The 23,674-nt window shown below is 42.2% G+C and overlaps 1 long non-coding RNA gene across 1 annotated transcript in view; it reads left to right on the top strand.

Annotated features, from left to right (window-relative positions):
- LOC114484382 (uncharacterized) overlaps nucleotides 1–22,791 on the top strand; it is a 180,721-nt gene extending 157,930 nt beyond the window's left edge. The window contains exon 4 of the long non-coding RNA XR_003677221.2: nucleotides 22,596–22,791. This is a non-coding gene — a long non-coding RNA (uncharacterized lncRNA). The remainder of the gene's footprint in view (nucleotides 1–22,595) is intronic.
- Nucleotides 22,792–23,674: the final 883 nt, after the last annotated feature.

Below are 23,674 nucleotides of genomic sequence, written 5' to 3' on the forward strand. Positions count from 1 at the left end.
ATATTCCTACCAACAGTACAAGAGGGTTCCCTATTCTCCACACCCTCTCCAGCATTTGTTGTTTGTAGACCACTCCCATTGTATTATGAACTTGGCTTTTGCTTTCCTTTGGTAATATTAGAACATCATAGACAGTCTTGTGCAGCAGCTACATGATTCACTTTTTTTCTGCTTTCACACCAGAAAACAACAGGGAGCTGAAGGAACTCCAATCTTTCCTCAGGGTGATGCCTGAATTTCTATGTTATTTCTCAGCTCTTAGAGCCATGGAAGTTCTCATTCTGCATTGGGCTGATGGCCAGAGTTTTTCCTGAATTTGAAGATTTCCTTCATTTTTGGCTTTCACCTCCAAGTTCCCTGGGGAAGCACAAAATCTTGGTTCTTGAAATGTCATTTTTCTATTAGAAAATGGGCCTTTCCAATCATTTTGTACCAAACTGCTGATATTTCTGAGAGAAAAACAAGTACCAAAAGTTCAAAGTTTGCTCTTTACAAGAAATGTTGCACTAATTTCCCTTTTCTTGCACTGGGTGACTCAAGTGTGATCAATTTTTATGCTGTGCCAATTTTTCAAAACAACCATCAGGAGTCATTCCTCATCTTCTGTTCCATGCCCGGTTCTAGAAAATGCTCTGTCTTCTGGAGTCAGTAACTTTCTTTTCTTTTTAAAAAAAATTTTGTTATTATTTATTTAATTAATTTATTTTTGGCTCCGTTGGGTCTTCATTGCTGCGCGCGGGCTTTCTCTAGTTGCGGCAAGCAGGGGCTACTCTTTGTTGCGGGCTTCTCATTGCAGTGGCTTCTCTTGTTGCGGAGCACGGGGTCTAGGCACACAGGCTCAGTAGTTGTGGCTCATGGGCTCTAGAGCACAGGCTCAGTAGTTGTGGCACGCGGGCTTAGTTGCTCCACAGCATATGGGATCTTTCTGGACCAGGGCTCGAACCTGTGTCCCCTGCATTGGCAGGCGGATTCTTAACCACTGTGCCACCAGGGAAGCCCTGGAGTCAATAACTTTCTTTATAAATCTTGTTAGCTCATGAAACAGCAGGATGGAAGATTGAAGACCGTTATTAAAATGACTCGTTGAAAGAAAGAAGGTGCTAAGAACAATAAGGAGCACTAACTAAGATTGTTAGTGCTCAATTTTTTCTTTTTTTTTTTTTTTGCGGTATGCGGGCCTCTCACTGTTGTGGTCTCTCCCGTTGTGGAGCGCAGGCTCCGGACACGCAGGCTCAGCATCCATGGCTCACAGGCCGAGCCGCTCCGCGGCATGTGGGATCCTCCCGGACCGGGACACGAACCCATGTCCCCTGCATACAGCATATGGGATCTTTCTGGACCAGGGCTCGAACCTGTGTCCCCTGCATTGGCAGGCGGATTCTTAACCACTGTGCCACCAGGGAAGCCCTGGAGTCAATAACTTTCTTTATAAATCTTGTTAGCTCATGAAACAGCAGGATGGAAGATTGAAGACCGTTATTAAAATGACTCGTTGAAAGAAAGAAGGTGCTAAGAACAATAAGGAGCACTAACTAAGATTGTTAGTGCTCAATTTTTTCTTTTTTTTTTTTTTTTGCGGTATGCGGGCCTCTCACTGTTGTGGTCTCTCCCGTTGTGGAGCGCAGGCTCCGGACACGCAGGCTCAGCATCCATGGCTCACAGGCCGAGCCGCTCCGCGGCATGTGGGATCCTCCCGGACCGGGACACGAACCCATGTCCCCTGCATCGGCAGGCGGACTCTCAACCACTGCGCCACCAGGGAAGCCCAGTGCTCAATCTTAAATGTGATGATTTTGAAAAAAATAATAAATAAATGGGAATAAATGTGGGCATTGGGGATAGAGAATAAAAGGCCTGTAAACTATGAATGCCTTTGGGAATATTTTCCTCCCATCATGGCCCATGTAAAAGCTTGAATACTCAGATCAGCAAACTAGTGAGGCCATACTCCCTCCCCTCCCCTGCAAATGGAGGGGCCAAGACACCAAAATGTCCTTTTATGTTACTTTTCTTCTGTGGTCTGATGCACTGGGGCAAATGCTTCACCTCTTAGAACCGCTGGTCACAGTTCATCTTTCATCATGGTGTCCCCCGCTTTTGGTTGTCTGACGTGAATGAAGACAGTTCAGTCGGAAGTCAGCCAGGCAGGTTCTTACTGAATATCCCTGTCGTGAATCCTGGGATCCTGCTGAGAAAAGACATACAGAGTCTTTGTTCTTAAAAAAATGAACATTCAAGTTGTGCATCAAAATCAGTATTTTTCAGGTAGTTTTAGACCCTTCACGGAGCAACTCCATGACAACCTGCTTTAGTCTTGCTCCCCCGCTTCACCTAGAAAGGCACCCAGTGCAGAGGGGGTGCTCAAGAAACATCCTATTTAATGCAGAATGAGACCTTGTTTTTAAGGAGTCAATGGCTGCTTTGAAGCCAGGTGAAATAAAACAGGATTTAAATATGTTGTCAAGCAACTCTTCACTGGCTCATTCAAAACAATTTAAATTTTAGCCTTAATCAGGCTTCCCATCTCTTTTGGGGTTGGAGGCCCCGAAAACCTGCTGCCCAGTCCCCTATTCGCACTCAGAAGCCCTCTTTCTGAGCCCCATCCCGCTGCCTTGACCCTGCAAGGTCACTTCCCAGAACATGACACCTGCTTGGACATCAGAATGCCACCCACCTCTGGATCTCCTGGATTCCCCACTGCTACTCCCTGATGTGTTTTGGGGGAATCGTGTTCCTGGAATTGGATCTACTTGGTGAACCACCTAATGTCTGTTGTCACACCTGTGGGTACTAGGTGGTCTGCAATCTCGGCTGGCCCAGCCCTGCTGGCTTGACAGTTGTACATGTAGACCGCAGCCCCTCCCAACTACGTCTCCCCAATTCGGTGAACAGGGTCAGCAGGACAACCCACAGCACAGGATGAATGTGCCTGATCTCTTCTGTACGCTCCTCAGGGACCCTCCACCCGTCTGCCCCCGAGGCTGACCTGTGCTCTGGAGGCCACGGATGTCAGAGCTCAGGGTCTCACTGCCTGGCTCCCCACCCTGGCCTGTGGCTCGTTTCCTGCAGTCCCCTTGCTCTGGCCACCTGGGCCCACAAGTTCAGCCTCCCTCTCCCAGGACCGCTCCCTTCTTGCGCTCCTCAGTGTTCTTAGAACCCCCCCCCCAACCCCGGCATCACTCCTTTTGGCTTCTGGGCCTTTGTAAATCGTGCCTTCATCAAGTCCTACCCCGCCCCATATCACAAGAGGGAGTGTGCCTGTACTTCTTGTCACAGCCCGGCTGGTCCATGTCCTTGAAGAGCCCTCAAGGTTAAACTGATCCAGTCTTGGGAAGTGAGAATGCCAGGGCTCTCTTACAGCATCCCCTGCAGCCAGCTTCCCTTTCCTCCTGCTGGGATCTGTTCCACTGGTCTTGGTCTGGCAGAAGTTATCCTGGTACACAAGACAGTACAGATGCAGGTCTTTTTCCTCTGTCATCCACCAGCCTTAATCCACCAACAGCAAATGGGCTCAGTGCTTGCTTCTATGGTTGTTTGTTCAAGAAAGGAGAACACTTTCCTCCTTCTTTTCCTTCCTCCCTCCCTCCCTCCTTCCTTCCTTCCTTCCCTCCTCTCCTTCACCTTAGCGTTTTTGACTTGCCTTCCTACATAAATGAAGATGAGTGAGGTGTCCTAGCCCATAGTATCCTATTCTCATTAGTCCTGCATTGTCACTAATACACTGTAATTAGCCATAAAGATAGTAATAACAAAACAAAATCTTAATTTCCTTGTTATGAGAAGAATTTCCTCTTATTGCCTCACTGCAACATTTCTTTGTTTCAATTAACTGTACACAATGAAAGAAACAAGTTAATGGCTTAGAAATGAGCCTGCCCCAGAGGGGTGCTAAATATGAGAAAACTAATCAAGATTAGTAAGTAACCTTTCCACAAGGAGCTATGTTATCCTAAAAGAAATTCATTTTAAATATTTATTGTAATTCAAATGGTCTTGGAACCATGATATCTTAAAAGGATGTTTTGTTTATGTCCCTGAATAGCTGGAACATTTGGTTATGGATGGATTCGGAATATCAGTCCTAGAACTGACTTCCATGAGACTACGCATTCATTCCACTTTTAGTAAACTTTTCCCAATACCTCTGACTTTCACGATTTCATTTGTAGACACGCTTTCTCTCTTTCTGGAGGAAAGCTCTGTGGCGGGCAGCGACCCTCTTAGCTGGGCCCAGGCCCAAGCCAGGCAGGCACAACATGTCCTGTGTCCCCAGAGGGCAGCACATCCTCAGGGCCCAGGGCTCTGCCCACAGTGGCCCCAGGGTCACGGTCTGCACTCATTGTGAGCCTCCTTCCTCAGCCACGTGTTGTGGGAGAAGTGAGGCTCCCGCCTTCTTCCTCTGAGGGCAGAGGGTCTAACTAGAAATAGCTCCTAAATCAAGAAATGATCTGCTTACCAAAACTGAAAGAGTTTTCTGAGAGAAGAAAATGTTTTTCTTTCATTCGAGAGCTTGACTGTTTGAAGAGCCCAGGGGTGGCTGCCCTGCACCCCCAATGGATGCTCGGATTTTCTATAAATTCCCCAGGGCTTTAACTACACCAAGAGGAATCTCACAGGATTCCCAGCAGCTTTGAAACAAGATGCAGCGAATTTTCTGACTGATGTAGGATTTATAACTTTCCGAGTTGTGTTGTGAGTTGGGGTAGCTCCTGGTCTGCGGGGCCTGCCGTCCTTCCCTGAAAACACAGAGGCTCTTGTGCTCGTTCCGTTGGTGGAGCTGAGCCCTCCAGCCATCGTGAGGGCTTCAGAGGCTTTTCCTCGGAACTAACTGGCAGCCTCACCGTCCTTAGAGGAAGTTGGCCTTTTGCTGCTGTGTTGCTGTAAGTCTTTTTCACGAGCGGATGACAGGGACCCTTGAGAGCCTCTCCCTCCCATGCATTGGGAAGAGGCCACCCCCATCCTGAGCGTGGCAGGGGAGACCTGTGATCCGGGGCAGCCCCAGTGGCCTGCATGGCCCTGTGTCCGTGGCCTGCTCCTGTCTCTGCCACCACGGTTTTGTGTGTGGCCGACAGAGGACAGCTGGGCCCTGGGAATCTCAGTCCCTCCCCCAGGTCAGGTCATCAGAGAGCCCTGAAGTCCACTAAGATGGGATCAGTGTTTCCCGTGTGCTGAGGCTCCGCGTGGGATGCGTTAGAATGTAACTTGTCTTGTCCTTGCATCCCCTGGAGATGTGGCTCTCTCACCCTGACCAGCGCGGGTCCCTAAAGCTACATCCTCTGGCCGGAGCCACCTGCCGGCAGCGGCGGGGCCGGGGTTCGGACCCAGACGTCGGCTACGGAGCTGCCTCGCGGCAGGATGCGCGGTTCTGGATCTGGATGCGCGGGCGGCTTCCCTCCTCCTGCATCTGCTCGCCAACCTCATCCTCTGAGCCGCGAGGGTCCTGTGTGCAGCGGGGTCTCTGACTTCTAACTCCCTTTGGGCTCGGCCATCAGGAAGCCCCACCTCCCCCCGGACGGGGGGCAGGCGATGGGCGGAGAAGTACCGGCGTTTCCCGGCAGTTGGGGCCACTGTGCTTCTCCACCGAAGGGCCCGCTTCCTCTATGGCCCTGCGGTTCCCAAGTCCTAGAAGCTGCCTGCTCTCCTCCCGATTCAGTCGTCAGTCAGGGACCCTGGGGTTCCCTGTTCTTTTTCCACTTTGTAAATCACTCCTCACTAAATCCTTTTCAAACTGCTCTGCTGGTCCCCTTTGCTCCTGCGGGATTCACACAGAGATGCCTCCACTGTGTCATAACCCACTTAAAACGCATCCTCAGAAATGACGGACGGTGATACGAGAGTGTGCGTCTGAAAAGGTCTCGGCAATCTTTAATTTTAATTTTTTAATTTATTTTGGGCTGTGTTGGGTCTTCGTTGCTGCCTGCGGGCTTCCTGTAGTTGCAGTGAGCAGGGGCTACTCTTCGTTGCAGTGCATGGGCTTCTCATTTCAGTGGCTTCTCTTGTTGCGGAGCATGGGCTCTAGACATGTGGACTTCAGTAGTTGTGGCTCACGGGCTCAGTAGTTGTGGCATGCGGGCTCAGTAGTTGTGGCATGCGGGCTCAGTAGTTGTGGCTCACAGGCTCTAGCACACAGGCTCAGTAGTTGTGGCGCATGAGCTTAGTTGCTCAGCAGCATGTGGCATCTTCCCGGACCAGGGCTCAAAACCGGTGTCCCCTGCATTGGCAGGCGGATTCTTAACCACTGTGCCACCAGGGAAGTCCCTCGGCAATCATTTGGGAAGTTAGAATTAAATGTTTCAGGCATTTACATTCTTCAATATTCCCTTTCCAAGATATCAAGATACCAAAATTACCACATCTTCTGTATACAGCACCAAGTGAAGAAGGTGTGGTTCAACTAACTTATAGGCAGAAAGTGTATTTTTTCGATGCATCTATTGGCACTTTTTTTTGGTCAGAAAACTGGACCTGTGCTGACCCCAGTGCTCCAGGCTGGCTTTAGGGCACAGCAAACACCCCTCTCGGGCACCTGCTCATCTCCCTCCACTGTGCTTCCCTCCTCTTTCTAGCTGTTCTGCTCCTATTGCCGCCTGCTTTCAAATTCTTCTCTAAGAAGGTGACAGAAAGTTCCTGGAGAAGTGGATCAATTCCTGACTGCCTCATTTTGCTAGACAGATTCTTTTTTCCAGGAAGACAGTAGTTTTCCGTGTGTGTGGTGATTTGAATGGGATTGCGAATGGGCTTCAAGGTCAGAAAGGTCAACTCCCCCCTCTTCAATTCCCTGCTCAGCATTTGGGGGCTTTGTGATGATGCAGAAGAACAGACCAAAGAGATGGATTGTGAGTATCAGTTAGAACAGCACAACTTGGATTTTTTTTTCCCAAATGCACAGAGATTAGTGGCTGAAACAAAAACACTACCAGGGGTACTGCTCTGGTGGCGCAGTGGTGAAGAGTCCGCCTGCCAATGCAGGAGACACGGGCTCAATCCCTGGTCCGGGAGGATCCCACATGCCGCAGAACAACTAAGCACGTGTGCCACAACTACTGAGCCTGCACTCTAACGCCTGCAAGTCACAACTACTGAGCCCATGTGCCACAACTACGGAAGCCCACGTGCCTAGAGCCCATGCTCCGCAACAAGAGAAGCCACCACAATGAGAAACCCGTGCACCACAACAAAAAGTAGCCTCTGCTCGCTGCAACTAGAGAAAGCCCGCGTGCAGCAACGAAGACCCAAAGCAGCAAAAAAACCACAAAAACAAAAACACTACCAGGAAGCACACACATTAGTGTCCAGGACCCTTATTTCAGTGTGTGTGTGTATGTGTGCGTGTATATGTGTCTGACTGTGAATGTGTGTATATGTGTGTATGTGTATTCATGTCTATGTGTATGTATGTGTGTGTGTGTGTGTGTGGTCATGTGTATGTGTGTGTGTCTAGTGGAGCTTGACTGATGTTAACTTCCTGCTCCTCTCCGCACCATCCCCCTCCCCCAGAATCCCCATAAAATCACCAAGGCGGGGCTTCCCTGGTGGCACAGTGGTTGGGGGTCCGCCTGCCGGTGAGTGGGGCACGGCTTCGTGCCCCGGTCTGGGAGGATCCCACGTGCGGCGGAGCGGCTGGGCCCGTGAGCCATGGCCACTGGGCCTGTGCGTCCCAGGCCTGTGCTCCGCGGCGGGAGACGCCACAACGGTGAGAGGCCCGCGTACTGCAAAATAAATAAATAAATAAAATAAAATAAAATAAAATAAAATAAATCACCAAGGCGGTCTCTCCTGTCAGACAGGATCCTAAGTTAGCACAGGACTTGTGATTTTTGGAATGCTTTACTTAGACTCATTCAAGAGGGTTCAAAAAACTCAGGTATGCATGCAATTTGGGAAATTAAATCTCCTTCCACTGAATTACTGAAAAACCAACACTATATAACTTCTTAAATAAATGCTCAGCTTCATATCATAAAGAAAATATTCCAGATAAACATAATTTGGGTCAGAGGATCAATTAAAATAGCAATTGTAGTTTTTTACTTCTCAAAAATACATGGTTTGATGGCTCCTACATTCCTGGGGGATGAAGAAGACAGAAGTCAAACCTGTCTTTGTTGGGCCCCCCGGAGCTTAATCTCCCACTGAGTTAGGGCATAACCATCATGTGTCTCTATATACACGTGGCCTCTTTCCATGGCTATAGCTGAAAGAAAACTGACTGAGGCTCAGAAACCCATCTAAAGCTGCCTCTTGATACCAGAGATCCTTGTGGACTGCGCAGTGGTTGTACTTTCTTCCTGTGAATGAAAAGGCCAGTATCACTGGTTTTCCAAATTTTTTAGTGAAAAACTCTTCTTCAAAGAAACACTTACAGATGCCAAATACATACAGCTGGCACACTGACTTGTGTTTAACAGGACTGTAAACCAAGTGCTCACTCTCCTACCCGACCCTCCACCTCTGCTCCCACCACGTCATCTGAAATCCTCCTGGCCCCTGGACCAGAGGCGTGGCCTCCTCTGACTCCCGACTCCCAAATTACTAGGTGTCCCTCACTTTCTGATGTCAGTACTTCTCCCACACATATGACCAGAGTAGTGGACAAGCCATACCCAGGGAAGAGGCAGTTCGGAGCCCTCCCCGATTTTCTCTGGGCCCTTGGACTGTGCTCTGTAGTGTCAGGAAGAGTGAGCCTTTGGGGGAAAGTGGGGGGAGCTTGCAGGTTGTTGACAAGCCTGGCCCGCAGTCCCCACCCTGCTGGACTTTGTGGTCTTTCCCTGAAGGGGGTTACATACCACTCACTCTGTGCCCCTCGCTTTCGAATACAGGGCTTGTGTTTTTCTACCAAATAAAGTTACCCAACCGGTAAGGGTCGAACAGTCACCCAAGTTATTCTTCCTGTTACAACTTAAAAGAGAATAAAGAGCTCTCTGTGTTCAACAAAAGTATCTTCAGAAAAAGGTGGACTGGGAGAGGGCAGCCTGGATGTGATAGTATTTACCTTCTGGCAGAAGAAAACATTTTATTATTTTATTGTTCTGTCTGTCTGTCTCTCTCCTTTTCTAACACTTTATATTTGACATTAGAAGTACGAAGGGGGAAAACCATATTGAATAACTTTGATTTTGGGGTGTGAATGATTTTTAAAAACCCTGCAAGTATGAGTCATAAATTACAGCCTATGTTGATTGAACTAAACCCTTCTTAGATGCTGTCACGACTGAAAGCAGGAATGACCCAGAACAAATCCTTCATTTTTCTTCAACGTGTTTACCCAGTGACATTAGCGAACACAGAATAAGCAGGTATTTTTACTAGACTTTCATATCAGAGATCAAAATCTCCTTTTTTGATGAGGTTCTTGTAAGCAAGTGAGAGCAGCCAGCAGGGGTAATTATGCTGCAGGACTAACCAGCTCGTGGGCGCAGCTGCCCCAGCCTGGCTTGTTAACCCCACTGCTTATCAGCTGTTTGATAAACACCAAGATTCCTGGGCCCCAGCACAGACCGGTAGATTCAGAACTGGGGGCTGTTGGGTGTCAGGGAACGTGCATTCTATTGATTTTTTTCTATTGTATTTAAAATCTCTATTTTATTTTATTTCCTCTCTCATCTTTATTGTGTCCTTCCTTCGCTAACTTTAGGTTTTGTTTGTTCTTTTTCTTATGATTCTTTTAGTAGGTAGGTTAGGTTGTTTATTTGAGCTTTTTCTTGTTTTTTGAGGAAGGCCTGTATCACTATGAACTTCCCTCTGAGAACTGCTTTTGCTGCATCCATAGATTTTGTATGGTTGTGTCGGAAGGTGCATGCTAAACTAGCACCCTGGCTGATTCCTGTTCACCCCAAGGCTTGAGAAACAGCTGTTGGGGGGAAGTTAGGCAGAACTGGCATCAAATCTCTCCCCCACCAACTGCCTAGTATCTGTGTGACTTCCGGAAATCTTTTTTAAGAAAATGAGATATAATTAACCTATGACATTATGTTAATTTCATGTGTACGAGATAAGCATTCGATTTTTGCATATATTATGAAATGATCACCACAACAAGTCTAGTTAACATTCATCATCACGCATGCTCACATTTTGTTTTCCTTGTGGTGAGAACTTTTCAGATCTACTCACTCTTGATATCAACTCTGCAGGGATTTTGTGAGCATTTGTAAAAACAACGAACTGGGGTTTAGACCAGGTTAGCCGCTGTGACTTGAAGATAAGGTTTGTGACCAAGCCTGGACTGTGCTGGCACATCACAGCCTCTGTGAACGTTACCACACACACTGTGTGTCCCAGAAAAGGCATTTTCTCTTGGAGCTTAAATATAAATAAAAGACATGGTGAGACTTTTCTGACTCGTTTTGGGGGCCTGGTATGAGGACCACTGTGGGGAGAGGTGTAGGTGTTGGGGACAGCCTGATCCGAGGACCTCAACGGAATACTTGGTGTCAAAATATATTCCTCACGGAATATAATATCTATATTTTATATATATATATATATAATATATATATAATCTACTCATGGAGATTGCAGTTTGTGCACTGAGATTCATTGCCAGAGGCATGAAATGGGTACTTCTCAGGTGGTAAGAATTCCTGCAGCCGGTTCACACTGTCCAGAGCAGAGAAGCACCACGGGGTGGACAGAACCCAACCCTGGACTGGAGGAGGTGGCAGGGCAGGGCTGGCAGAGGCATGGGGTGTGTCCACTCACAGTTTTGTCTGGACCGGGCTTCACTTCGTTTGTTAGGTCTGATCTGCTCTGAGTAAACTGGACAGAGAACCAGCAGGCACATTTACGTAAACTATAAAGCAGGGCATGTAGATAGAGTGAACTTGAGCCATAAGGAAGTTCTCTGGATGTAGAGAAGGCATGGTGTCCATTACGGAGAGAACCCTCTGTGACGTTCTTTTCCCTTCCTTTCCTACACATTATGCTTCATCGAGGACCAGCTGAGGGTAAAACGTACTACCTTTTAAAAATTACAAAAATTACATATACAAACCATTTCCTTAAAGTGATGGGCAGACGTTAAATGTTATTTTTGTATATTTTTATAATCTTATCACAGTCCACATAATGAAACTTGGTTAGATTTCAGTGAAAATTATCTTCCAGAGAAGGGTTTTTGTTTTTTCCCTGGGATGGGGTAACTTGGCTACAATTAGGAGGGATGATGTAGCTTTTATGCTGATGAGGTGTGCCAACAGTGTGATAGTTTAAACATATTTAAACAAGAACAAAAGGATGGATGCACAGACTTGCTGCTTAGATAACTTTAGCTCTTAGGACCCAGTTTCTTTCACTGATTAAAAAAAAAAGTTATGGGCTCCCCTGGTGGCGCAGTGGTTGAGAGTCCGCCTGCCGATGCAGGGGACACGGGTTCGTGCCCCGGTCCGGGAGGATCCCACGTGCCGCGGAGCGGCTGGGCCCGTGAGCCATGGCCGCTGAGCCTGCGCGTCCGGAGCCTGTGCTCCGCAACGGGAGAGGCCACAGCAGTGAGAGGCCGCAAAAAAAAAAAAAAAAAAAAAAAAAAGTTATACCTGAAAAAAGAAGTCCCACACAAGTGAGACAGTTTGTCTTTTCTCAGTCCTTGATGATCAAGTATATAAAAGTACATACATAGAATATTTGAGTGAAAAAATAAGGCTTACCAAATAGATCTAATATACACTGAATGTATACCTTATAAACTGACCCTGAATTTTCAATTCAAATGTTCATGAAACATTTATAAAAACTAGCAATATATTAGATTACAAAGAAATAAAATTGTAAGTAAGACAGAGTAAACATTGTGTATTTCTGGCTATGCAATGATATTATAAGTAAGTACCAACTATGAAAACAGTGTAATAAAACCACACCCATTTTGATATTATACAAACATCTGGAAAGTAACTTTAGGATCAAAGAGGAAGTCAAGCCTGAAGTTGCAGAACATTCAGAAAATAGTAATAATGGGAAAACTCCAAATAAAAATCCACAACTTACTGCCAAACCTATACTCAGGGGAAAATAGAATTTATCATAAAACGTAGGTTGTTAAAAAGTAACAGAAAATAAACCTAGGAAAAGCAGGAGGAAAAAATTAATAAAGTTGTGAAAATATGTCAGAAAAAGGAAAAATAACAGAACGGATGTATATATAAAGGGCTATTCCTTCAAGAGAAAAATAAACATTAATCAGATAAAACACAGTAAATAAATAAATCAAGGGATGGGTAAAGGGGAAGAGTGTAAGAATGCCAAAATAGAAATAAGAACAGGAAAATAACCAGTTATAGAGACACTTAAATTAAAAAATTCCTTGACAGAAATCTATCCTAAAAAGATCAAACATAGGATAAAATGAAAGTATAACTAACATAAAACTGATGAAAGAAAGAGAGAGAGAGAGAGAGAGAGAGAGGGACAGAGGTCCAAAAGATCTACATCTTAAAAGCCTTATGAGGAGATTCTCCCAAACTTAAAAGAAACATAAATTTTTATGTTATTTCAACTGTTCTAGAGCCTTCTGATTATTCTTACAACACCTATATAAAAGTTGTACCAAAACCAGGTAAAGGTAGCACAAAACGTAACAACTGTAGATCAGTATCACTTATAAATATTGATGACAAATAAATAGAATATTAAGAAGTAGAATCTGGCAGAACAATAAAAGAATACATAATAAAGATAGTGATGGACTATAACTCATTGGTGAAAAAAAATTCATGTGTCCATAGAATGGAAGGAAGGATGGAAGGAAGGAAGGATGGAGGGAGGGAGGGAGGGTGGGAGGGAGTGGCCTAGGAAGAAGGAACAGCTCTTCCATATAATAAAATGCCAACCAGTAAATATAAAAAGAAATAGTAGAGTCTGAAATACCATGTTGCGGCCAGCATAGTAATATCTGATTCAGGCAAAAATTATTAAGGGATTCTAAAACTCCTCAGTGAGACTTAGATGCAGAAAAAGATATTATACAGTCCTGGATATCTGTCTACCTCCACAGATTACTTACTAATTTCAAAGGAGAAAAATGGTCATTTTACTCGGCAGATATGTTATCAAAGCTCACATGACCAAGCACAGATGGACCGACACCAGATGTCTGCTGCTGAGATGACTGAGGACATATCATTTCTATGAATTCCTGCCCAGAATGCATGAGCTGAACCTAATCTTTGGGACACAAGAAAAATTCAATTTAAGGGACATTCTATAAAGCTACTGGCCTGTGTTTTTCAAGATTTCAATGTCATGAAAGAAAAATAAATCCTGAGGAACTTTTCCATATTAAAAAGTGCTAAAGAGACAAGATAACTAAATTTAATGCATGATTGGATCCTGGATCAGAAAAATAACAGCTATAAAGAACATTATGGGGAAGATTGGCAACATTTTAATATAGACAGTTAGTTAAGGTGTCAATGTTAACAGTCACTTAAATTTGATCATTGTGTCCATGGTTATATAGGAGAATGTTCTCGTTTTTAGTACACACACATTGAAGTATTTAGCAGAATAATCATATCTGCAATTTTCTACCAAATATTTCAGTAAATATAAACATATAAGGGACGGGAGAACAAAAATAGCAAGCGGTTTAGAGTAAATAAATCTGGGCGAAGAACACAGAAAAATTTATTGTACTATTCTTACAGCTTTAATAAAATCTTGTGGGTTTTTAAATAATTAAGTAAAAATAAAAAGATTAAGTAATTATTCTGAGATGTATAAGATGGTTCATAATTAGGAATGACTGAAATAATTCACAATCTATTAATTCTAAAGAGGAGACACTGTCTGGTTGTCTCTGTAGTTTCCAAAGTAACATTTGACAAAAGTTCCACAATGATTTCTAACCTAAAAAATAAACACCTTTAGTAAAGTAGGTGGATAACTTACTGGGATCAATATATATATTCATAACCAACTTCATGTTTCATAGTGGAAGGGCAGAAGCATTCCTATTCAACTGAGGAAAGGAACATTGTTTTACTGTTACCACTATTTCTCCATATTGTCCTGGAAGTATTAGACTATACAATTAGAGAGAGCACAATATATATGATATGGGCATAGTGTAGAAATAATATGTGTCATTGAAAAACTCAAGAGAGTGAACTAAATATTTTTAGAGATGCATTTGGTAGGAATGTTAGTTATAATTAATGTATTAAAACCATATTTGAGCAGAAATAATGAATTATAAACTATAATAGAAGGAAATTCACCACTGACAACAGAATTCTCCAAATCATGGAATACCCTGAACAAAATTAACAAATATTTTTTGTATCTGTAGAGTAAAAGGATAAAATCTTACTGAAGGAAATAAAGGAAAAATGGAATAAATTGAGTAATATACCTGGTCCCTGGATAAAGAGGTAATTTTATTAAAAAATATTTTTCCTGAAATTAATATATTTCAGAGCAATACCAAAATGATTCTTTTGAAAGTTTCTGATAATTATTATAAATTTATCTAAAAAAAATGAAACAAAATCTAAAACTTATGAAACTAAAGGGAAAATGGGAAGGCACAGGGCATAACAGCATTCCACTGTATTATCAGTAAGCTATTAGATATTCAATTTGATGGCCTAGAGAATTCGGAAATAAAACTGAGGTAAATATGAGCTTCAGTATATTATAAACGTGATAGGGTTTTTTGTTTGTTTGTTTTAATTGGAGTGTAATTGCTTTACAATGTTGTGTTAGTGTCTGCTGTACAATGAAGTGAATCTGCTATATGTATACATACATCCCCTCCCTCTTGGACCCCCCCCCCCCAATCCCACTCATCTAGGCCATCGCAGAGCACCGAGCTCCCTCACTATACAGCAGGTTCCCACTAGCTATCTATTTCACACATGGTAGTGTGTTTATGTCAATCCTAATCTCCCAGTTTGTCCCACCCTCCCCTTCCCCCACTATGTCCACACGTCCGTTCTCTATGTCTGTGTCTCTATTCCTGCCCTGCAAATAGGTTCATCTGTACCATTTTTCTACATGTTTTAAATCAATAAGGGGAAATAAATTATTTGATATATGGCATTGGGAAATCTGGCTGTTTATTTATTTGTGAAAACACTAAAGTATATCTCCACCTCACTCTAATGTAAAAATGAACTCCAAATGTAGAAGCTTTATGTATTTAAAAATTGAAATATGAGATTTTCCTAAAGAACATGGCTAATTAGTATTTATGATCATGTATACGTGTGTATGAGATATATCCAGTGAGAGGATGATTGTGATAAAAGCCTTTCCAGGAATGTCAGAAAAACCAGATACCATAAAAAAAGATGAATAAATTTACTTCCAAGAGAATAAAACTTCTCTATGTCAAAAAAACTTTACAGAAACTGAAAGAAAAACCAAAAAAGAGAAAATAGTCTGAACAAAATTGACATGTAAGTATTATTATAAAGACGAGGAGCGTTTTTTAAAAAACAGAATATGCAAAGGATGTACATAGACAATTCATAAAAGAATTACAAACGGCCAGCAAGCATATTAGCAGAGTGTTAATCTTGCTGATACACATGAAAATAGATACTTTTCTCCTATGCAATTTGCTTTTAAGATAAAAGAAAACTACTGAACATTTAAATCTTTTTGCTAGTGTTTTTTCCTTTGAGTGCAAATCCCACTTGAGGGAATTTTCCCCAGTACTGTCATCTCTGCCTTGTCTACACTATGTGAATAAAGATCACACCGCATTTCCATTTACAGGGAATGGGTTAAATAAATTACTGCATGATAACTTAATGGAATATGATCCAATCATGAAGATGATAATGTAAATAGTAATTTTGACATGGAAACATGGTGAAGGCATATTATTCAGTTACCGCACATCTAGTACAAACTCATTTATGTAAACCTGTTTATCCAATCTCTATCCATATATGTGTATGTAAGAAGAGAGAAAAATGGCTGGTGGCCATTCATGAAAATGATAAGAATGGTTTCCTCTGCGCTCCAGAAGAGTGAGGTGGCTTTATCTTCCTTTTTTTACTTTATTGTATTGCTTGAAGTTTTTGTTTTTGTGTGTTAGTTCATTTGTTTTAACAGGAATCAATTGATCTAGTAGCTAAAATGGAAGCAACCCCAGTGTCCATTAACAGATGATAGATAAACAAAATGTGGTCTATACATACAGTACTAGTCAGCCATAAAAAGGAAGGACATTCTTACACACGCTACCACATGGATGAACCTTGGAGACATTAGGTTAAGTGAAATAAATCACCTTCAAAAAGACCAATACTGTATGATTCCACTTCTGTGAGTCACCTTATATGAGTCAAACTCACAGAGAAGGAAAGTAGAATGGCGGCTGCCAGGGGCTGGGGGAGGGGGAAGTGAGGAGATAGTGTTTAATGGGGACAGAATTTCATGTTGCAAGATGAGAAGAGTTTTGGAGATGGATGGTGGTGATGGTTACACAATGATGTGATGCACCTAGTACCACTGAACTGTACGTTTAATAATGGTTAAGATGGTAAATTTACATCGTGTATTTTACCACAATAAAAACAAACAAAAAAGGAATTGATCCACAAGAATGTTCCACCCCCCCACACACAATCTATTAAATTTAGAGGAAGATTTATCAGTTTGTGAAGTGAACTGGGAGACCATGGAGCAGACGTGAGGAATCAAATACCTCATCTGGGGGGAACCTCTTACAAAAGAAGAAACATCCAGGAAGCAGATGGCCAGGCAGGTGTTAACATTCCTCTGATTACATCCAGAGACACCAAAGGGTGGCACAGCCAGCGATGTTAGGAGGGCAGATTTCATAGAATTGAACCGCTTTTTTTCTTTAACACATAAAATAGACCAAGGGTGCTTCACAAAATAGGAGGAGGCACTGTTGGTCCGAGTGTAGCCTTTTAGCTTATCTTTTAAAAGTGAAAACGAAGATGTAGGGAATAGGATTTCATAACAATTTTTATTTATTCTCATCGCCGCCACGATTGAGGTCTATTTTGCTCACCATCCAATTTTATTTTTATTCTAATTCCACCCAAATAAATATGAATAGCAGGGCTTTCTGTGCCTCCTGGGAGCTCTGTGTGGGCGAATCTCAGTGAATGCTGTCAGCCTTAAAAATAGAAGCACCGTCAAAGGAGTAGGCTTCCCCTGCCAAGGCCACGGCCAGAGAAGCAAAACAAGGGGTAAGGCCACCTCAAGAGAGAGACGATGGAGAGAACTCGTCCTGCACAAAACGTTCCTGAGCCGAAAGTAACACAGGTATGAAGAAGAGAAGGAAAAAGGTCAGGTAATGTGAATTGACAGGCGCGCCCCAAGGTCGCTTCAAAGAGGATGACTCAGAGCCACAAGTGCACCAGCCAGACCAGAGACGGAAAGCACAGCGATTCCACAGAGGACTGAACCATATAAAAACTGCCTTTGTTTCTCATCCCACAGAATTCCCTCTTCACCCATGAGGTTTATACTATTTTCACATGGCGTCCACTGAAGGGAAACAAATGTGATCCCGTCCCATCCGCTAGAAGTACCATTTTCCTAGGTCACGCCGCTTGATCCTGGCAATAACAACATACAAAATGAAATATATTTAAAGCAAAATTTATCAGGGTTAATGAGGATAATTATATATTGAGAAGATGAGTGGTTTGCTGGGGAGATAAAATAACTGTGGCTCTTAGTATAAAAGTATATGGTGCAAAAACTATAAAATTGTAATTGTTCTGTACCAGTGATTGGTTCAGAAGCTTCTGCTTTAGGTAATCTGACCATGGCTGTGGTTCTTGTATTTGATTGTCTCTCCAGATGTTGATGGGTGTTTGCCCTGTGACCTCACTTGCATGATGGGTCTACGGAAATTTATTGATTTTTAGTGTGTTCATCTTTTTCCTTTTGGTGAGAGAGGGAGTAACGACCTCCAAGCTCTTTACATGTTGGCGAAACTAGAAGTGGGAATTAAATTTTGAATGTTTTAAACATTTGTGACTTACTTGAATGAGAGAAAGGGAGTGAGGGAAGGAGAGAGGAAGTACCTGCTGTATCAGTCAGGACAGGCTGGGTAGCAAACAATCCCCAAATCTCAGTGGCTGAAAACTACGAAGGTGGACATTGAACCTTCAGGATGGTGGAGTGAAGAGCATGGCAGACTTTCTCCCTCGAAAGAAATGATAAAAATGGACAGTCATTGCAGGACTCTAGAAAATGACCAAGGCAAACAACAATTGAGAAGCTTTATTCAAGAAAAACAACTGAAACTTTGGTGAGAACAGTGAGAGCCTGTGGCATCTTAGCCAGGGGCTGCTGCCCCTCCTCTCCCACCTCCCTGCAGACCATTGGTGTCGGAGGTTCTTCCAGGACAGGGCGAGGCAGGCAGTGAGGACACGGCAAGGCAAGGCAGGCAGTGAGGACACGGCAAGGCAAGGCAGGCAGTGAGGACACGGCAAGGCAAGGCAGGCAGTGAGGACACAGCTTCTTTGCCAGAGGGGTTAACTTGGTTTGGAGGGGAGCAAGGAAACACTCCCTACCGAGGTGTTTTGTTTAAGGATCTAGGCGACGAATGATCAGGGAAGGTGAACACCTCAGATGGCCTGAGTTGAGATTCCAGGTGGGACAGAAACAAACAGACCCGGCAGGATTTTAACCGAGTGATCCAGGTAATAAGATGGCCATCATGGTTCTCGATAAGATCCCACATTCCCTGAAGGTCTTTCATTTGCTTTAATATCATTAAAAATCCTATAAATGAAACTCACCTTAAGTTTGAAAGAGAGCAAAGATTCAAAACCAGGCTCGGGTGATAAACAATAAAATCACAATATTTTCCTCAGTGTTCTATGTTATCTAAAGTAAGTTAGGGGCTTCCCTGGTGGCGCAGTGGTTGAGAGTCCGCCTGCCGATGCAGGGGACGCGGGTTCGTGCCCCGGTCTGGGAGGGTCCCACATGCCGCGGAGCGGCTGGGCCCGTGAGCCATGGCCGCTGAGCCTGCGCGTCCGGAGCCTGTGCTCCGCAACGGGAGAGGCCGCAGCAGTGAGAACCCCGCGTACCGCAAAAAAATAAATAAATAAATAAAGTAAGTTAGATGTTAAGGAAAAAAATTCTTTTAGCTTAAGAAGCTATCACTTAAACTACAGAAGCAGTAATGGCTTTTGGTAGAATTGTGGAAGGAATTTACTGAGTGTGTTCCATCTCTTTTGGAAAACTAGGGTTAATACTCTTAATTTACTGTGCTTTAGAAAGGAAAAAGCTATTTATACTGTTCATTTTCTTTGCACAAATCTGTTACTTTAAGGAAACTCTTCTGTGATGGTTTTTCTAAAAATGTCCCATTCCAAGCATCCAGTTTGTCTTAGATGGGTGTGACTAATTTACATTTTTGGAGCTCCGAGGTATAGGGAATGGAGTGCATTCTGAATTTCCCATTGATTTAATTGCTTCTGGGCGTGTGCATTCCATATGTTTTAAGTTAAATACTTCTGGAGCCCTGCACTTCATTAAATGGAACCATAAGGCAGTTGGTGACCAGAATGATGATCGGAATGGCAGAATTAGGAAAATAAGGGTGAGGAGATCATTGGCTTGATGATATCAAATATCCAAAAGCCACAAGAATTTTAATTACTTTCAAAACACTGCACAGGCTTCTTAGAAAACATGAAGTGGATGTTTATTTAGTTACATCTCTTATGCAGCATTGGTTAGCCAATAAGGTTTCCTTGGACAAAAAACAGAGCTTCACGTATTGAAAACGGCTACTTTTTTTTTTTTAATTTTATTCAAGTATAGTTGATTTACAATGTTGTGTTAATTTCTGCTGTACAGCAAAGTGATCAGTTATACATATATATTCTTTTTCATATTCTTTTCCATGTGGTTTATCACAGGATATTGAATATAGTTCCCTGTATTGTAAAATAGGACGTTGTTTATCCATTCTATATATAATAGTCTGTTAATCCCAAACTCCAAGTCCATCCCTCCCCTAACCTCCCCCTTGGCAACCGCAAGTCTGTTCCCTATGTCTGTGAGTCTTTCTGTTTCGTAGATAAGTTCAGAAACTGGCTACTTCTAATGCAAGTGACCATTTCTATTGAAATAATCTATTTCTAATGGAAAGACTGCTAAAGAGCATGCTCGAATGGTAATTGAAATTGTTTTAAATTTACATTGTCTTGCTCTTCTTGTAACAATAAATGTATTATGACATTTTATTACTGTTTTCATCAAAGTGACAAAAATGAACATGTTCCACTTCATCTCCATCCTTCATCTTTTTTTCTGGACTGTGTAAATACAGCAGTACTTATGTGGTACTCAATCTAGTGCTGTAGTATTGTTACTGTTGTCACGGTAGCAGAAGCAGTACTAGTGTACAGTGGTGAGTGGTAAATAAAGAAAGCACTGTCTCTTTCCTCATCAGGCTTAAGCCTACGGAGACAGTAAGCAAGTGAACATATACAGAAATAATTTCAAATTATGGAGAACTCTGAAAAAACTTCCTGTGGGTGATAGGGAGGTACCAATAATATAAGCTTGTCAGGGAGACTCTCTGTGGACTTGGGACCTTCAGGAATGTGTCCTGAAAGATGGAAACGAGCCAGTCTTGTGAGGTTTACATCTTCTCATTGGGAAGATGGGCACTGCCTTCCTTGTCGGGTGCCTTGTGTTTGATGTTACTTCATACTCTGTGTGGCTTAAATTGTGGCACGTATGATCACTTCTCAAAACCTCAGTCATTACTTCTGTAATAACGGGACTGTTAACTAGTAACTCGTAACTCATACATGACATGTTTGTAATTAAGGATTTAACATGATAATGCACAAAGAGGATTTGCCATACAGGATGCATTCAATTATTGCTATAATTATTACATTTTTCACATTAGCTGCATTCTGTCCTTTTCTTATTTAACCACATAATGTCAGAAATAGTTACGCAGATTTATGAGTAAATTGGTATCATCAGAAACCATTCCCTAGTATCTGGGCAGACCTCAGTTTGTAAGTCACCTTGTGAATTCCTGTCTCCTTACTACTTGGATTTTTTTTCTCTAAATTCACCAATCACCCTCAATTTTTCATTTTGATTTTACTTGTGTAAAATAAACATTCATGTTGCTCCTCTGTTTTTTTGTTTTCTTTAAAATCAACAAACCATAAGCAAAACCAAAATCCCAACCCACAAAAAATCACCAGCAAACAACGATGGGATTCAGATGCAGATTTATGTAGGCCTGGCCCAAATGAATAGCTTGATGATAAATTGATGATAATCTAGTTCAAGTTTCTTTTTCAGCATCTCCCTCCCCTAAATTTATAAATTAATAGTTGCTATATAAAAGGATATTAACAGACTTTATTTCACGAATACAAAATTTATAAGGTATTCAGGTAAAGATGTTAGTGCCAAGGCAGCGCGGTTGTGATGTAAATATAAATTTTAAAAACCTGAAGAAGTCCTTTTTTAAAGTCACGGGTTTTAAGCCATTTGATTACAGTGTGTGTTGGTCTAATTTTCATCATGTTCCTTATGCTTGAGTTTCACTGAGCTTTCGGATCTGTGGGTTTACAGTTTTCATGAAATCAGGAAAATTTTAAGACATTATTTTTTCAAATATTTTTTTCTGTGCCCTCTTCTAAAGGGACTGGAATTACACATGTATTAGGACACTTGAAATTGGTCCACAGCTCTCAGCTGCTCTATTTATTCGCAGTATTTTTTCTGTGTTTCATCATTTTGGACAGTTGTTATTTCTATGTCTTTTCTTCCATGGTGTCTAACCTACTGTTTATCCCATTCAGTGTACTTTTCATCTCAGGTATTGTATTCTTTTACCTAGAATTTCAATTGGGACTATTTTATATCGTCTGTATCTCTACTTAACATTTCCTCTACCTTTTCAATGTACGGAATATAGATATAAGAACATTTTAACGTCTTTGCCTGTTAGTTCTATCATTTACATCATTGCTTGGTCTGTTTGCATGAATGGACTGACCTATATGGATGCATTCTCCTGCTTCCTTGCATGCCTGGTAAGATTTCACCAGGATGCCAGGTATTGTGAAACTTACCTCATGGGTGCTCCTTCTCGGAATATTTTGTATTCCTAGAATATTCTTGAGCTTTGTTCTACATACAAATTTGATCTTTTCAAGTTTCAGTTTCAAGCTTTGTGAGCCAAATACCCTTCTGAGTATTCTCCCTGATGCCCCAGGCTTTATGAGGTTTTACTCCCTGACTGGCAGGAAAAGTGAGCTTCTCCTACCCCTGAGAGTCAGGATGTGTTCCCTCTGCTTCATCTGGGGGCTGCTTCCCCGTGTGGGGGGTTGACAACTGATCAACACTCCACTGAGAATCCCCCAGGGCGCTCTCTCCTGTCCTCTGCCTGCCAGGGCCTCCCCAGGTCCCGGCTCCATCCCCCCAAATCAAAGAGATTGCTGAGCGATTCTGGGTTGCTGCAGTCCCAAACTCTCTCGAGGTAGTCGGTCAGGGCAGAAGTGGGGTCACCTCATTCGTTTCTCATTTCTCAGGGATCAGGGCTGTGCTGCCTGGCGTCTGATAGATAAAAACCATTGTTTCATATACTTTATCTTGGTTTTTATTTGTTTCAGGTAGGAGAACGAATCTGGTTCTTGGCTGAAAGTAGAAGTCCTCCGAAGAAGGAAGGTTTTACGGCAAGCTATGTGCACTAATTTTAGAGAAAGTTCTGAGTTCTTTGCCTTATCACCCACCCTCCTGATATCCTGCAATCACAATGTATTAAATCTGGCATTTCGTGTGATAAGCTTATAAAAATAAAGAAGTCAGCATTTTATTGAGTATGAATGATAGCATTTCAGTAAAGGAAAATGAAATTCCTCTTAAGACTAAATAAAGGCATTTTTAAGTTCTCTCAGCTCTCTGTTAACATTAGAAAAAAGTTTATAAGAACAAAAAATATCCTAGGTGAATTGTGGGCAACTGGTTCATTTTAATAGCAGTGTACTCAGTATTTCCTTATTGGGGGAATTGCTTTTAATATTTATGCATAATAATATGCATGCAATGAATTAATTTTTCTTGGTTTTGTTTAGAGATCTCCTAATAAAAATGTACACATATGCCTGGATTGACTCTAAAAAAAAAAGGGTTTTACTGAGATGGTAAAATGGGTAGACTGCTAAAAATAGAAGAACAAGTTTATTAGAACTACAATTATTATTTCTCAAATAGATAAAATCTGTCAGGGAAAATGGTTAAGTTTCTTCAATTTTGTCTGGCAGCTAGTAGGAGAAGACTTTTTAACCCTGACCTTCCCCAAATTTCCAAACATTGAATATAAGGAAAATTTAATTTTTAGCCAAATACTATGTCCACAAAGGACATTTCGATTGAACAGAAGTAGTGTTGTGCAATTAATATGCTTATATTTTTTTGTTTCCTACATAAAGCTCTTCTATTTCAAACAGTTTAAACAATTTGTGATGCTAGACCCAATCTCAGGCAGGCTAGGGCCTGTTGCAATGCTGTTCGTTATCAATATTTTCACAGCTTGAAATAGTTTGAAGAGCTTTAAATATGTACAAGTACATTAATTTTTAGTGATTTGCTTCTGTATATTAGCTTCTGGTTCTGAGTGAACCAAAAGATTGTTTATTTTATAACTTCGAAGTAAAGAGTGTACCCTTTAGCAATTCGGGGTCATACTTTA

This window comes from Physeter macrocephalus, chromosome 19 (genome assembly GCF_002837175.3).
Source record: "Physeter macrocephalus isolate SW-GA chromosome 19, ASM283717v5, whole genome shotgun sequence".
Lineage (NCBI taxonomy): Eukaryota > Metazoa > Chordata > Mammalia > Artiodactyla > Physeteridae > Physeter > Physeter macrocephalus.